Source organism: Antedon bifida, chromosome 2, assembly GCF_963402885.1.
Source record: "Antedon bifida chromosome 2, ecAntBifi1.1, whole genome shotgun sequence".
Lineage (NCBI taxonomy): Eukaryota > Metazoa > Echinodermata > Crinoidea > Comatulida > Antedonidae > Antedon > Antedon bifida.
In genome coordinates, this window is record NC_136227.1 from 7,985,549 (window position 1) to 7,998,854 (window position 13,306).

At 33.8% G+C, this 13,306-nt stretch overlaps 1 protein-coding gene across 2 annotated transcripts in view; it reads left to right on the forward strand.

Annotated features, from left to right (window-relative positions):
* LOC144836155 (uncharacterized) overlaps nt 1–13,306 on the forward strand; it is a 55,460-nt gene that overhangs the window by 8,089 nt on the left and 34,065 nt on the right. The gene's annotated exons all lie outside the window — the stretch shown is intronic.

Sequence of the window (13,306 nt, forward strand, 5' to 3'; positions counted from 1 at the left end):
AAATAACAATTCTGTCAATTTCATTGACATAATTTTATTTACATGGTCTATCTCTAAGGATTAGTGAAGTCCATTGGGAATAAGCTAGATAGGTTGCCAATCACACCCTGAATACAGTATTTTTTAGTGTCGGGTTACATTCATTTAATGTTTTGTAATCTATCATGTTTTCTTATAGTTATCAGTTACAAGTTTTGTGTGTGACTGACAGTACAGTAACTGTCAAGTTGATAAATTTCAAATAATTCGATTATTATATTTTAGTAACATTTTAAAAATAACCTGTTGAGATGTTAACATCAGAACACTGAGCTGAACACGATTTTTTTTTGTGTGCATAAGTTGGGGACTCCTAGTGTGAAACTGAAAGATAGACGAACTACTTCACTTTAAGTTCCTAATATAAATTTAACCTAACCCTCTAAAAATAATCTCTCTCCCAAGAAGTTACTCATGGGATTCAAACCCCATACATTACATCGACATACACAGTCCATAGTCTAATCCACTCCACTTCACAGACTGCTTGTCAGAAAGCGTTTGTATTAAAGAATTGTAGTTGGTCAATTCTTACGTCACACCTTATGGATATGAATATTCATGTTTATTTTGTGACTTATCATAAGGGGTCCCCAACTTATATGAAAAGAAATATCGCGGGCTGATTTATACAGTCACTGGTGGGTCCTCAATTTTTGACTAAAAAGACTGAAGAAACCATGCACGAGACAGTTAATAATTATTCTTTTTATTTTCTATGAATGTTTTTAATTGTTCATGTACTTTTATTAGGCCTTACTCTTTGTAGGTCATTGTATACTCTACTACACAATGAATAAATGATTTTAATTGTGTGTTTACTATGTGTATACTGTGTACTGTATTGTACTATGCCACAATTGAATACTGTACTTGTTTAAACATAAACACATTACAAGTGATGTATTGTTAATTTTCATTGTATTGAATGTCATCAATTAAGGTCCATTCAATCAATCAACTGTTCATATTCTTTAGAATGTTTAATAGGGTACATGTAGACTGGAGGGAGCTATTTATTTGTGTATGAACGATACTAAACTCTTCTTACTAGCACGCGACATACACAGCATATCAATATCTACAGTATCTTTGGACCTACTGTAATTGTAAACCCACAAATCTTTAATAATTACTTAGGCTATGTTAACACTATCAAACTAGTTTGACTAAAAAGTGTGATGTGCCCAAATATGGTAGTGATACAGTATGTCCAAATATGGTAGTGATAGGATTAGTGTCCATAGGCACATCACATTTTGTTGTCACATAAAGTTTGATAGTGTAGACAGAGCATTACAGCATCAAACTCCTCTCCGTTACTGTATATGATTCTTGATTTGGAAAAGAGAACCTGATATTATTTTAAAATAAACTATTTTCAATACATATTGTTATATGATCATTGTTTAAAGACCCCTTCCCTGCAATTGTGGACGTTTTTTGGAAAATAATACATATATATCACTTTAAAAACATTAAATCATGTCATTCCTTGTCTTAAATGTACGTTTTATGGTAAATTATGATAAAAAGTGAGAAACAATGCACTACCTAAGTAGCTCGCGGCGATCGACCTCTCGTGGACGGTCTTAGGCCTAGCCTAGCTAGGCTTAGTTTTGTAGGCCTAGCTGGTAAACATCGGTAACGTACGAACATCATACGCTAGTGATATACCTAGCCTGACGTTGTATAGTTGCTGCATTAATTGTCTTTCTATTTTTGCCAGACTCCGTTGATACAAATTGGGGAAAACCCGGTATTTTCGCTGAAAAGTTAGGAGTCTTCCATTTGTTTTGGCCTCACGATCGATCGAAAAGTGGGCGAATTACAGGTGAAAAATAAAAATATAAATCCGCGCGCAATGCATTTTGGGATTTATAGCGGGCCGCTATAATTATTAGAATCGACTTATTTTTCACATTTTTAACCGTTTAAAGACGAAAAAAGTTATCGCAATAGGACCATATAGTATTATTTTTACATTAAATATAGTTTGTGATCTTAAATTAGATCTAAAAAACGTAGGGAAGGGGGCTTTAATATTAACAATTATTTTTTGTACAGTATGATTTATGAGATCGTAAGATTTGAGTAGATTAACATGTGTATATTGTATGGCACATTTTAGATTGAATACTGTATTAAATTATGGAACCTTTTAAACAATATGATACAGACACTGTTTTTTTAACTGAAAATAGAGTATTTTCAATAATAAATATTGTTAATATGATCATTGCTTATTACTTAAAGTTTATTATTTATGATTTACACTGAGATTTTATGATTAAATGGATTACAGTACAGTGTACAGTATTGCGGCATTGACTTTTGAATAACAACATTAAAAAATGAGAATACAACATTTTCATGCGAGTTGATCAGTGCATTTTTGTAATGGTAATACAGTATGAATAAAAAAGTCATTACTAAAAAGAATGTCAGAGAGTATAATAATATAGTTAACAGGGAAACGATAAATGACAAGTTCCACATCTTCTCTGATTAAACTACTTTTTAAGATGTCATATTGTCAAATTGTACAAATCGAATGACTAGAAGATAAATTATATAAGAAATTTGTATAAAATGACTTCTAGTAAATTATATGTTGATAAATGAGAACTTGCATTTGAAACTTAAGTTATTACTCAAATTGTTTGTACTTTATTTTATCTTTATAAATTATATTTATTTTTATTATATTATGTTTTAATTTTTATTGTTACATGTTTATGTCTTGTCATAATGTATTTCTGTGAGAGTCCCTAATGATCAGCTTCGGCTGGATGGACCACCCTAGTAAAATATTGTTGAAGTAAATAAATAACCCTAACTAATAAATATAACCCTTTAACTAATAATACATCGAAAAATAAAGTACTGTTAAATTTCTGGTGGCATTAAAAAGGGGTTTTTAAAATGGTTTTTGAAATCTTTTTTTTTTCATTATGAGTGACCAAATTTAATCCCAGGGAGAAAGCTTTGAAAGTTGGTAAATGTGTACAGTATACTGTACAACTACAACCAATGTCTTATAGAAAAAGCCATACTTGTAGTTGTAATTTTTCCAGCATATTTTTCCATTTTTATTGCCTTTCAACAAGTCTTTTTTTTACATTCAATCACAATCTTGTAGTGTACAGAGATATTGATAAATGGAAATTATAATTAGCATGTACAGTAGTATAGTAGTGAGTAGGTAGTTTGTGTGTTTTAATCACTTCTTCAAATGATATCTCAATCTGCATAATTAAAGTTTATCCTTTTATACTGTGCCATGACCTTTAACTGACCCCTGTTTATAAAAAGTATACTAATAGTACAGTAATAGAGCAGGAGTTGCAATAATTTATCACTCAAATCAAAGTCTTTGGGTTTTAATTAGATATCATTTCTGTAATCACAGGTTGATGGTAAATAGGAAAAAAATAAAAATATAAAATATTTGTTTCTTTTGAGATGAAATAATTTTGTATTACAAACAAGCTTAATTCAACAGACAGATTAGAACTTGAAACTATAGTATAGTGTGGACAGTAGTCTAATTCATGTCCATTGGGCCAGCATAGTTCAACGGACAGATTAGAACTTGAAACTATAGTGTTGACATATAGTAGTCTGACCCATGTCCATTGGGCCAGCATAGTTCAACGGACAGATTAGAACTTGAAACTATAGTGTGGACATATAGTAGTCTGACCCATGTCCATTGGGCCAGCATAGTTCAACGGACAGATTAGAACTTGAAACTATAGTGTGGACATATAGTAGTCTGACCCATGTCCATTGGGCCAGCATAGTTCAACGGACAGATTAGAACTTGAAACTATAGTGTGGACATATAGTAGTCTGACCCATGTCCATTGGGCCAGCATAGTTCAACGGACAGATTAGAACTTGAAACTATAGTGTGGACATATAGTAGTCTGACCCATGTCCATTGGGCCAGCATAGTTCAACAGACAGATTAGAACTTGACACCATAGTGTGGACAGTAGTCTGACCCATGTCCATTGGGCCAGCATAGTTCAACGGACAGATTAGAACTTGAAACTATAGTGTTGACATATAGTAGTCTGACCCATGTCCATTGGGCCAGCATAGTTCAACGGACAGATTAGAACTTGAAACTATAGTGTGGACATATAGTAGTCTGACCCATGTCCATTGGGCCAGCATAGTTCAACGGACAGATTAGAACTTGAAACTATAGTGTGGACATATACCGTAGTTCCCCGGGTATAATCCCACCCCCCTTGTACGTGAAATTTGCCCGAATTTGGGAGGTGGGACTATACCCGGGGATTTCCCGCTGCATGAACTGAAAATGACGATATTTCTTCTAGCTACGATTTAGGCTATCTAAAAGCTATATTCCGATGTAGGCCTAGCAATTAGACGGCCAGGCCATCTAGGCCTAGGAGGCCTAATTGGTCTTACCTGTGCTATGCCTACCGTATAGATTTTCCCCGAGATTTCTACTTAAAAAATACCCTAAAATGTGATCTAGGCCTAGCTTCCTAAATCGACATGAACTCGATCATACGAGTTCTTCATGTTCACCCACACGCTCGAGCTCTCTGTGTAAATCGCATGTTGCTGCATGTGACACAAACTCTACTGCACAAGCCGGTCGGTATAGAGGGCGGTGTTTTTTTGGTTTTTTTTACGGTAATCAAGCATGCACAGTAGTGTAAACAACAAGAAAGGATGTACAGAACGTGACGATCGGGGCATGCTAGCCTTAGGTTGTGTTCAACTTAACAATGTTCGATGAGTTTTAAGTCAGCCAAATTCAGAGAAATTACTCTATTTTTTTGGTGAGAAATTGACGTCGGCCTAGCTAGCTACAGTAGGCCTAGGCCCACCTCTGGCCTAATGTTAAATTATACACTGGGACTTTGCCCGGGGATATGCTTGCGTGCGAAGGTAATCGTAAAGTCGGGGGTGGGATTATACCCGAGGTGGGATTATACCCGAGGAACTACGGTAGTAGTCTGACCCATGTCCATTGGGCCAGCATAGTTTAAATGACAGATTAGAACTTGAAACTATAGTGTGGACATATAGTAGTCTGACCCATGTCCATTGGGCCAGCATAGTTCAACGGACAGATTAGAACTTGAAACTATAGTGTGGACATATAGTAGTCTGACCCATGTCCATTGGGCCAGCATAGTTCAACGGACAGATTAGAACTTGAAACTATAGTGTGGACATATAGTAGTCTGACCCATGTCCATTGGGCCAGCATAGTTTAAATAACAGATTAGAACTTGAAACTATAGTGTGGACAGTAGTCTGATCCATGTCCATTGGGCCAGCATAGTTCAACGGACAGATTAGAACTTGAAACTATAGTGTGGACATATCGTAGTCTGACCCATGTCCATTGGGCCAGCATAGTTCAACGGACAGATTAGAACTTGAAACTATAGTGTGGACATACAGTAGTCTGACCCATGTCCATTGGGCCAGCATAGTTCAAATGACAGATTAAAACTTCAAAACTGTAGTGATACTGTAGATGTACAGAAAGGCATGTACAGGATTCAGAGAGAGGGGGAAAAGTTTGGGCCAGTGTAGATACTGTACAAACTGTATCTAGATAATATAGTGGACCTCTGTATTGTCATTTTTGGAATACTATTGATATACTACACTATCTGAAACAAAACTGAGGGCATTATTGGACGTTCTATTCTACAGTAGGTGGTCTTTTAAACCAGAAGTTTGTTGTTATCTTTACAAGTCATGTGATCTATGGATGTTATGCCTTCTAAATTTAGGTTTCACTTTCACATAAATGGAAATATTATGTTTCAACATCTGAATTTCCTAAAGGGATTAGAACTTGAGTTGAGTGAAGAGTGGGTGGTTAACTTTCAGAGTACAGTATCCAATTAAAGGTATCCATCCAATTAGATATTACTTATCTGTGGCTCTAGTTTCTTTTTCACATGTTATACTAACAAAATGAAATTGCAAACAAAATTTTTTTATGAATGCTATAGAATATTTCACTAGTTAAAATATTGAAAAAGAACAGTCTTTAGTATGGCTGTAATTATAAATGTTTTAGAAAAAAAGAATCTATGTTTGGAAGAAAATGTGTATTGGTACATGCTCGCAGAATAAAAAAAAATTGCACATTCTAAACAAAGTTTATGATTTGGTTCCCTCGCAATAATAGGGATTTTTGCGATTTGCACGTCGATTATGTCTCAACTGATACCCCATGGCGTCATTTTTTATGATATGCCCATTGACTACAGTACGCTACAGTATGATATGATGTAAATTTTTATGATGCGCACACGAAAGTCAACTGGCATGGCGACTGCCAAATTTGAGAACTTGTTCGAGGCATTTTGTCGTTTGCTCTCTGACCGAGTGGACAAATGACGTCAAAACACTGCAAAAGTTTACCAAAATCATGACAAAGAATGATCTTGTGATGATTTTTTGGGGAATTGTAGTAAAAAGGGAACAATTTCAGTTTAAAATATTACAAACTGTGAATTACCAATTTTCAGTGTTTAATACTAGGTTATTACAGTAAATTGTATACGACCTTGATGATAATTGTCTGTTTGCAAGGCATTATGATAATTTGATATCAAAGTGTGATTTCAATGTTATTTCAAATAAATTTAATTGGCCTTTCCACTGTTGTCAGTTATTGAATATTCAATAATATTATTTTAGACTGTGAGTGTGACCTGTTTTTAGAGAGAAAGGAATGTAGTTTTAATGTTGTATTGATCTGCATAAAGAAATAAATTGTATACAAAACCAATGATAACATTATTATGGAATACCTTTTCAGGACCCAATAAATTGTCTTTTAAGGGATTTCCTCAGAATATAGGTGTTGCCTGTGCAGTACTAGTACAGTAGTTACTGTACATGTTATACACCTCTTTTGCTTAAATACCGTATGGTGTCAAAAGAGACGTTCTATTAGTAAATTATACACTAGATAGAATCATTGTAACATGCAACTTCTTGCACTAGAAAACAGAATTTGCGAGTTGTTTTTTTTTAGTTGCATGTCAAGTCAGAATTTATGATGACTTTTTCTACTCTTTTGATCTATAAAAATAGATAAAAAAAGAACCTTACAGTTTTCCGCATTTTCTTCACGTCACAGATGAAAATATTAATACGCATGCAAATTAGTCAAAGCTTTTGATTCACATGAATAGAAAATTAATTCAGGTAGTAGAATAATAAATGCTACATACATGTACATCAATTTTAGTTCTTACTCTTTTATACACAGTATTTTTTAGTGGTGATGGTGTATCCCCATACTGCGGTTTGGATGCTACTGTATCTTGGTGTTTTTTGTCTTTTTGTTCTCTTCCTTTTGGTTTCCACTCTTTCTCTTTATTGTCCAGCCCATAGAGACATCGTTTATTTGCCCTATATAAATCTATCTATTATTATTGGTATAGTGTTTATGTTTCTAAATTCTATTTTTAGTCCCTGAAATTTCAACAGAGCTATTTGTGATTGATTATTTTAATAAAGTTGTTTTTCTAAGGTGATCTAAGCATCTTAATGGAAATGATTAATTAATCTATGTCTTACTGTCCATGGCTTAATTATCTCATTATTCATTTGTGATAGGTGGCCTTTATGGACAAATTCTTTTACAATTGGGGCTGTACAATTGCATGTTTATTGAATTTATGCTATGATTACAGTAGTTGAATATTTCTTTACTGGTATTATTTATAATGTTTGTGGTTTATATTGCAGCATACCCTTTGTATTGGAAATGTATAATACTGTACCCCATGCCATTTTCATTCAAAATAAAAATGTATCTCTATTATGTTTAAAGGGCCTGTTTCTGCTGAGCAGAAATAATCGATTATTAACCGTTTATTTTTTTAATCGATTATTTTTGGGCAGCAGAAACGGCGCAAAATAAAATAACCGATTAAAAATAACCGATTAAAAACACTCAATCCATTGCGTGTTTTAATCGATTATTTCTTGTTTTAACCGATTATTGCGGAGCAGTTTTGAGCTGCAACACAAATAGCGATTATTGACCCCACTTTGACCTCTAGAGTATGGCAAACTCATTCACGTCACAAAGCATGCTGTTTATTTGCGCGATATCGACGACGACGATCAGCAAAACAACGATCGCGATGTAGACCGAATAACATTAAAATGTTAAACATTTGATTTTTATTATTTTGTGGGGGAGAATTATACCGAGAGACTCCAGGATTTTGTGTTACAAGTACACCCTTACATCCCACCAGTCCAGGCTAACGATTGTTTTACATGTCCTTTTGTAGGCCTGTTGTCTGTTTCGGTAGAAATATATGGTTCAGGGACGATTCGGCCCTGAGACGATTCGGCCCGGGACTATTCGGCCCACTTTTGGTGGGATCATTCGGCCCACTTTTGGGCCGAAACATCCCACTTTGTGGGCCGAAACGTCTCACTTTAGACCAAATTCATATTCATTTTTTTTTTATTTATCAAGTTTTTAAAGGTGTTTAACAATCCGTATTTTATTGATATTGACAAAGGTGATATAATATATATAATAAATTACTAAAAAAACGTAATTTTATATTCAATTTATTACTTCGAAAACCTTGTTTATTTCGTGCATTCGCCAAGCGGCCAACAGAGGGCGTAACTTATTTACATCGTTCGCGTGGCTAAAAAATGATTATTTTCGACAATGTTTTCAAAATGTTTGCTTTATTGCATCTTTATCCCTAGTAGTGCTACCCCATAGTCTCTCTGAAAATAAAGTTTGGGGAAAAAAGCTTATTTTATGCTTATAAATGCATATCAAAGCCGATAAATGTAAGTGTGCCGAATCGTCTCAGGGCCGAATCGTCCCGGGCCGAATAGTCCCGGGCCGAATCGTCCCAGGGCCGAATCGTCTCAGGGCCGAATCGTCCCGTTACCAAATATATAGCCTATAGTAGGCCTAGCAGGCCGAAGGTAGAACCAACGAACGGCGAAACGAACTTTTCTCGCCGACGTGTCTTTATTAATATAACATCATTATTCTGTTGTATGTGGTACGGTAGTAGGCCTAGATGTTTTACAAATAATATAGCTTTACGTAAGAGTAATTTTTAATCCTACATGTGAGAGTTTAACGCAGCGATAGGATGTAAACAAACCAACTCTCATCGGCCTTTCATAACTTGAATGCGCTGTGGGGGGAATGATGACGTGATTTTAAAAACCGATTACCTGAATAACCGATTAAAGTCGTAGCAATTTTCAATTGCAACGCGATTATTTTTGTGGTTTGCGGTGACTGGAAAAAATCGATTATTTTGATTTTTTCAGCAGAAACAGACCCTAAGAAGCTGTAAATGTAATGTAAACAAAACTGTGATTACAATTATTATTACCAGATTGAATATAGGCCTTTACAGTACTCTTCCTACAATATGCTTTGTGATATTCTTAAACAATGCATTTTTCTTGTATATTTATTTCTGGACTACTGTACGTATGGATTACTATTCTTTTTATTTCTTTTGTCAGGTATTTTAATACTGATTTTTTAAAAAGATGAGAATACCGCCTGTACTGAATTCTCTTTTTTGTAATTTTAAAAGAAATATATTGTGCTCTGAAAGTAAACAGGATTAGCCATTTACGACAAAAATCAATTGCAAACAATTCACAAATTTCAATCTATAACAAAATCTATCCTAGTAGCTTTAGGAGGATTAAGAATAGATTTGTTATGTAAAAAGAAATTCTCATTTTGATTCTGTTCAGTTGTCAATGATTGATCGCGATAGAGTTGTTTGAATGCGTATATTTTTGCATAGTAATTATTTGGAAAGATTTGATTCTAAAAGCTATGCAAATTCAAAAATGTTATACTAGAAATATCAGTATACAGAATAGAACTCCCATTAAGGGGACAACTCCAGGGAAACAAAGTGTCCACTAAGTTATAGTTGTCCCCTGAATAGAGGTTGACAATAGTCTTTAAAAAATACTCATGTCCCTTGTTTCAAAGGAAAATAATCTTTTATTAAGGGTGTCCCCTGAAATATAGTAGGGGATGGTACATAACTTAAAACATGTTGTACTGTACAGTATACACTAGTATTATCCAAATAGGAGTGTTTTAAAGAGGTACAGTCTCGTATTACAGTAGTAGTATCATCCATTTATCTACAGTACCTAATTTATTATACACATTCTATAGTAATTTGAGAAACCTTATTACAAATTGCTTTATTAGGTAAATGAAATAAAGATGTTTTCGACATTGCTTAATAAGACCGTTCATATGTAAACATGTGTTAGTTATCAAATTAAACTACATGCTCCTCGTGCCAATGTTTTAAGAGCCTTATATGGCATCATGCTGTGCCAAGTCTTACCAAAATTTCACGGAAAGACCGCAATTAAATCTGAAGATATGATATTTGTGTCTATTCATTCTGTGGAAATTTACTTACAGTAAGTGACCTTAAGAAAAAGTGCTCAAATGGGTACAATCAGTTTATAAATAATTATGGGCGTACTGTATGCTTAAACAAAATTGGCCAAGCGGTTAAGACAGTGGAACCGTAATTACGTAGCCATAACATCGGCAAGAGTTCAAGGCTCACTCTCTCCATGGTTTAAGTAGTAGAACAAGTCTTCTTGGATATTAAAGGACTATAACCATAGGTCCGGTGTACACATAATTATGGGCGTACGTATGCTTAAACAAAAGTGGCCGAGCGGTTAAGACAGTGGAACCGTAATTACGTAACCATAACATTGGCAAGAGTTCAAGGCTCACTCTCTCCATGGTTTGGGTAGTAGAACGAGTCTTCTCGGATAAGGACTATAAACCATGGGTTCACATCTGGCTCATGTGCACTTAGAAGTAGGACGAGTAGGGGGTTTACCCTGGTGTACTAGTACACATAAACAGCCACAGTCACACACAGCCTTTGGTAACTGGGCCCTCTGGGAGAACAGTCTTTGACTGAAGAGGCTACCCAGTATAATAAGAAATAATAAAATAAATAAATTGCATTTGAAAATTTCTAAGGACCATGTCGCTATTTTGCGGCATCGATATCTCGGAAACTACATATTGTATAAGGTTATTTTTTTGTGGGTTGTTTTTTCACATACTGGATTATTTATGTAGTACCAATAACATGTCAAAGTTCAGAACCGAACATTGACTTTACATTTTGTATAAAGTTGTATGGGTAATATGCTTTCCTTTAAAATTTTTTGAGGGGCTCAAATGGTTATGTACATCAGTCAGTGCCATTGGGTTTCCCGAGATTCCTTAAACTAGACTTCGCAACTATAAACTGTATTTACACAATGGATTTTAAGACTTCAGAATTCTTAATGAACAATTGCACACTGTATCCCTAATCAATGCCTATTGTAACACACCAGTAAATAAACACTATAAACATCTGTGACTCCATTAATTAAATAAATTATAGATCTGTGATTCATAGATAAGGAATGTTTACAATCTATTTGCTGATCTTATCTTACATCAAATTCTTCATAATAATTACAAATATTTAATAGAATTTATTTATCATCGTCACCACAAACTTTGAAATCTAAGAATTGTAAACTGTTTAATGTGGAATTTGGAAATTTACCTAATCTGTTTTTACCAAGAAAAGTTGGAAGTAGGTCTCTGTAAAGGAATACCCTGTAGGTTTACACTGATTACTGTACATATGCTACAAAAGTAGACTAGAGTCTCCCCTTTGGGACAATTTTCCATAAAAAAGAATGAGATGATATGTTTTATATCACGTAGGACACATCTATTAAAAGGACACTTTCTCATGACACTATGGCCAACCTCTTTTAAGGGGACATCCCTATTCAGAGGAAAGATGAAGGATTATAATGTTTTAACACTACCGCCAACTCCTATTCAGGGGACACCCCTATAAAGAACACTTTTGAAACGAATGAATGGATATAATGTTAACACTAACAGTATGTCCAACCTCTATTTAGAGGACACCCCTATTAAGGGACATTTTTTGGTCCCCAAGATGGCACCTTATTACTGTAGAGATTCTAACTGTATTTTTGCTTTTATAGATAAATGTTCCATTGATAAAATCTGTATAGAGAACATTATAATATTAGCTGACATAAATAAGTCATTATAGAATGGTGCCTTGTTGTAATTTTAATGCATACATTTCCAACAATGATTCTGTCTTTGCATGCTGGGTAAGGAATCTGATGCATGTGTTGGTTTGCCCTAGAAACGAGTGTGATTTCACTTAAAACGTGAAGTTTAATCCCATTTAAGATTTTAATCTTAAGTACGTAATTGACAATTGCAAAATTCTCTGGTATTTTTGAGTGATGATGTAATACATGTATTGTTGAAATGTGGATTTAGTGAAAATAAAATATTTATTTAAAATATTAGAAGTTTTATGATTATTTTGTATGTACAGTTCAATTTCTTTTTTCCCTTTTGTAATAGTATTTACCTTAAACATACAATTGCAATTAGTCTAATTCATGCCTATCTTACCTGAATAAACTGACAGTGGAGAACATAAACACGAAAAGTAATTGCACCCCTCCAAGACTGATAGTCTTGTCCTTATTTCTGTTTTTATTTATTAGACATTATTGGACTTGCTATTCAGAAATGAAACAGCCCTACTGTAATATGATAACTACAGTACTGTATACACTTAGTTATAATACAGTATTTCTATTAATTAAATAAAAAATAAGCTTTCACTTGTATATCAAGATAGTGATAAATTTTGGTAATTTATAATCTTTAAATCGCATTAAAAATATCAAAAAAGCAAAAACTAAATTTGTTGTTTATTAATTCTTATAAAATTTAGAAATCACTCCACGCCTAAAAAATATGAAATGAATAATGAATCTGTTGTTAGATGTAATGTAGGGTGTGAAGTAATTTAATATGTTAATTTATGGAATTGAAGATATGATTATTATCACCTACAGTAAAGTATTACAGTACTGTTCTCATAATTCTTAAGATATCATTATGCAGAGCATATGTATGGTATTATCTTTCCTGCTGGTGACTTAATTTGTTTCTAATCGTATCACTTACAATTCACATTTGTCATCTTTATTGTGTTTTGTGTATTCTTAACATCTTTTTATAGCATTATCGATATCATAAAATAAAATTATTGTCCAAATTTACAATTTAATCCAATATGATGGTTGGTTGTAAATTTGACTTATTAATTCACAG